The following is a 4,980-nucleotide window of genomic DNA, read 5'->3' as shown; positions in this document are numbered from 1 at the left end:
ATCTAGGTGTGTCAGCATCCTCCAAGTAGGATCAGATCACGCTCTCCTTTAGGGGCCGTGGATAATTAAAATATGCGCACGGTAAACGAAAACTAAGTGCGTTTGTCCTCAACCCCCCCCCTCCCCTAAACGAAAGTTTGGAAGTGCGAAAATCCAACCAAGTCTCATTCTGTATCTGCATCCAACAATCGGTGATTATGTCGCTATGAAATCACGTATACACCACCAACCGCCCTCTGCCTCCCCCCGCGCATACCCCTTCTTCCATGTTCAGTGCCAACTCAACAATGACGCAACCAATACAATGAAATGAAACCGTGTATTCAAAATGATTGTTAAGTTATTTTACCCGTGCACTGATTCACATGTATGTCAAATAGTACTGGCCTGGCACACACGATATTTTGCAATACAGAAAAACGTGTAATGAGATGTTGCGATAGGAAAAATTGCAGTGCGATTTTTGCGCAAGGTAATCGAAATACAACCAACCCCCCCCCCCCCCCCCCGAACACAGAAGTTGCAGTGCGCGGTTTTACAGTAATTATCCACGGCCCCTTATACTAGTCATTGAGAACGTAGACGCCATCATGCATCAGTCGACCAAGTTAGTTGTACCACAGACAAATAGAAGAAACCATTTGTCTGTGGTTATACTGGTAAGTATATAGTGATGTAGCCGGCGCTTTAATAACCCTCAGTGTGCTGCAATTTTTCCCACCAAAATGTTAGTGCAACATTTTACAAAATGAACCTTTCGGCATTTATTTGATAATTTTGGACCAAATAGATAAAACTTTTCATTGTCTACAGTTTTAATTTTTACGCAATCTGATAAAAAAATTGACTGGGTTATATTTTGTAAAGGCGACAAAAATTGACTTTGGCGCTTGAATGTAACCTTAGACGGTAGACACAGGCGTCTTTTCAGCTTTTGGGCTGGGTAGTCTGTCCGAGCAGTAGATCGCCTGCTCAGTGCTTTGCCCTCTGACGCAACTAACATTGTCGCTGTGGGTCCATAGCTGGGTACAGTCATTAAAAGTTGTGGAGACAATAAGCGTCATAAATAAAAGTGTTGTTATATATTTGAAGCAGCGATTTTGTTTGTTATGCTCTCTAATTCAATTTTTTTGGCAGTTTGAGTCTTGAAAACGTGAAATATTGAGATCGCGAACACAATTTCATTTGTTGTTTATTACGAAACGGAAATTGGATTTTAGCAAGCGATGTCAGCAATTGAACACACGTTAATATGGAGAACACACTTTTTGTCACACGAGGAAACTTTATTTCAACACGAAAGCCGTACATTTAAGACCACTTGCATTTAAGACCATTTGAGAAAGCAAAATGATGATATAAGTGTAAAGTTTGCATTTAATCGCAAGTTATCATGATCGTGTCCATAAGGTGCTTTTTTTGCACTTACCGACACGACAATCGTGTCGATAGCCAGAACGCCATAGCTGTGGTGTTTTGACTTTTACGTTATTAACCCCACCAACACAGCACGCTAAAGGCAGAAATCCCGTCCGAAAACACCACAGCTATGGACCCAAAGCTACTAAAATTGTAGTTGCGTTTACAGAGAGCAGAGCTACTGATCGAGCAGACCAACCAGCCCACAAACGTCTGTGACGGTAGGGGAGAAGACCCCATCCCCTGTACTGTCTATGCTGTAACCGATGGACGTATTTAATTCAGGGAAAATACATAGGGACAGCCGCACTACATCTATTCATTGCAGGTATCGGCCAAGTTATAGTGTTACTCCAATGTTTAGATATTCGGAATAAATATACACGCACATTAAAGGTATACTGTCACCTGTAGTCTAAGTATGCCCATATATGGTCAAGGGGGCGTTCCCTGGTATTCAAAATGCCCGGATGAGGGCGCGGTTTTTATAAAGCGGCCACCCACTTAAAATCTGTGATTGGTTAGATTTTCTTTTTCCATGGTTGTACTGTGGCAAACTTGGAACAGGTGACAGTATACCTTTAAGCAATTTGCTTCAGCGAACATTGATCACATAGCAATGTGATGGCAATATGTTTCTGATCGTGGACACCTGTCTGACAAAAGTGATGCGGTGGTAGTATTATTTTTTCCTTTCCAATTTCCTAACCACTTTGGCATGAATAACAACAAATATTATGTTTTCAATGATTGCAAATTATTTTATTTTCCATCTTAGCATCTACCTTAATGGTAATACCATGAAGGAATGTAACTTAACATACATCTGTCTCTGTCCCATAGGCCTACATTAATTTTTCTGATATAATATTGTTACAGACTAAATTTTCTCTGGCTTATTGATATTGTTTTTGTAATTTCGGAATCTGTACAAGGGTCAACGAACGAGACGGCTGAACTTTCCAAGTCTGTGTAAGGGTTAATGATCATTACGAATTTTCTTTCATCTTGGTTAAAACTCCGTTGTCAGGGACATTCAATGTATTTGCGTCATTGATACCTAAGTATCAAGGATACAGGTAGAAACTTGTACTAGTGACATCTATTGTCAAGGCAGTAGAGTGAATTCGTATCATCAATACCAGACAGGACCCTGGGACGATTACATAAGGGAAATGTTGTATAACGATGATGTCACTTATGCAGATTGTGTAAAATTTTATATGATCAATGTCCTATCAGAGAAAGTTTAGTAATGTATTTCTTGAAGGGAAGAATATTTTAATTATTTGAACCAATCAAGAAATACTAGTCGATTAGCGATTGGAGGCTTAACTAATTTAATCTAATTAGGATGCTACAATTTCTTTAAAAAAAAGGGATAATCACCCACTATGGTCAGTGGGAGATAGCTGGGCATCTGATGTGTAAACTTTACACTTCAGTAATAAACCACCATCATTGACATCCAACAACTTTGTGAGTCTCTACTCTGTCAAAGATCTCGAAGTACCTCTCAGCAGTGAGTACGCTCCCCAGACCGGCGAGGTAAGACTATAACAATATCGTGCCAATGGTTTAGGTTGTGTCTTTTCTGTTTATATCGGAAAAGCATTGCGATGATTTTTTGAAGGACGCTAGAATGGAATATATAACAGAGAAAAAGTACATATATTATGTATAAAAGCTGTAAAAACTGTATATCCCACGTTTGTATTTGTATTTTGTGAACGTATGTTCATCGAACCTCATGGATACTGGATGATACAGTGCTGGGACATTAAAATCATCTTCATAGTCGAAAAATTCATTCTTTTGGCGTGTTCTTCATGTCAATAAAAATTGATACCTTTGAAATTTGGTCTGTAGTGTACTGAAGATGACCTGAGTTTGTTTGTTCAAATGATCACACATTGGGTCGAAACATGTTGACAATTAAAAGATTATCTTTTCATCTTGAGGTAGGATGCCTTGGGGACAATTTTTCGCACTCTGAAATGTTTACAATACATATGATATCTGATATCTGATGCATGATTAGACTCACTCTATTTATAGTAGGGGGATAGTGGCCATCGTGAATTTCAAATATTGGCAAATGTGCAGAATTTTTTTTCCATAGTACCAAAATTGGCACTACAACAACCAATTTTTATCATTGATTTTGAAAGAAAATGGTTGAAAGTTTCTTTGAAGGATATTTGAGCAAAAGCGCAATATCGAGGAACATGCTACCTTAAAACATTTGTCTAATAAAAAGGTACTGCTCAAGAATGACTTCATTCAGATTTGTTCAAATAATGGTGAAATTTGATAACGTAAATTTTTAGGGTTAACTTCTTTCTTTTGACAGAACATATCCCTTTGTATATATTTGGATATATCCTTTTGGATCATTTGTCCAACAGCGTTGAAGTGTTGAAGTATGATATCTCGGTGTGTAGCCATAATAATTTCACTTGAGAGGTGTATAACTCATGACACAAAGGCTAAAACGATCTACCAATTTTTGGTAAAAACTTAATTCCTGTAAACTAAATTGTGTGGTGGCTTAGAAAATTGGTTTGTCAGAAATGGTTTTATTCAGATGTTGGAAAATAATTATAAAATTTGCAAATGTACACTTTGGGGGCAAAGTTTCATAGTTTAAATCAGATTATCATTTTCTGTCAAACCAACAGTTCTGTATAAAGGGGATCTTCAGTTTATATTCTGCTCAAAGTTTTATGTACAGAGTGCGCTTGACCATACCAAGTGGAAGTAAAAAAATCAGTGGTCGAGGCATATTTTGCTGTATTTTTACATACTCTGGGAAAACTTTGAAAGCTTTGATTTTGTGCTTTCAAATTCAGTGCATTTCCAAAGGTAGGTTAATCATTTTCCATCCTTAAATTAAAAAGGGCTCGCCTTCCCCTGATTCATGCATGAAATGTAGTGACCCCACTCCCAGCCCCTTGACCAAAAGTGAATGATAGTATTAACAATGTTCTATTTATCAACAAATGCTCCAACTTCCACGGAGGTCTGCCACCTTTACCTTTGGTAGCCAATCACTGGTTTCCACCTCTTCTAGCCTATATGGAAAAGTCATATTAAGGTAGTGTGCGTCTCGAAAATGAAATATTTAAATGGTTGCTTGCACTTTTCTCAGTGAAGCCTTCACCCATTCTCTCATCTAAACAAGAGTAAAAATTAAGAGCCATCGTGCAAAGTTTGGAACGAGAGAAACAAATTATTCAACATTTTGTACCAATATTGGAAATTCAAGATGGCCATCATCCCTGTGATAACTCTATGAGGAGAAATGAAATTTTTGATTAAAAAAATGTTTTTCTGACTCCAAGAGCTCTGAAATGAGCCCCTGAAAAGAATTGTAAAAATTTGAGTCCGAATATCTATCCTCAAGTTGCATTCTGCCTTCAATTGTACCTAGTATGATCTAACAAAACTTGTGAGTACTGGGTGTTAGCTTAGCGTTCTAACGTGTGTTGAGCATTTGCTTTTGACAATCACAGCCTGCATTTATATGTGAAGCGTCATGTAATTAAGGAGTTCTTTCAT

Source organism: Ptychodera flava, chromosome 4 (genome assembly GCF_041260155.1).
Source record: "Ptychodera flava strain L36383 chromosome 4, AS_Pfla_20210202, whole genome shotgun sequence".
NCBI lineage: Eukaryota > Metazoa > Hemichordata > Enteropneusta > Ptychoderidae > Ptychodera > Ptychodera flava.
This window is presented reverse-complemented; position numbering follows the sequence as displayed.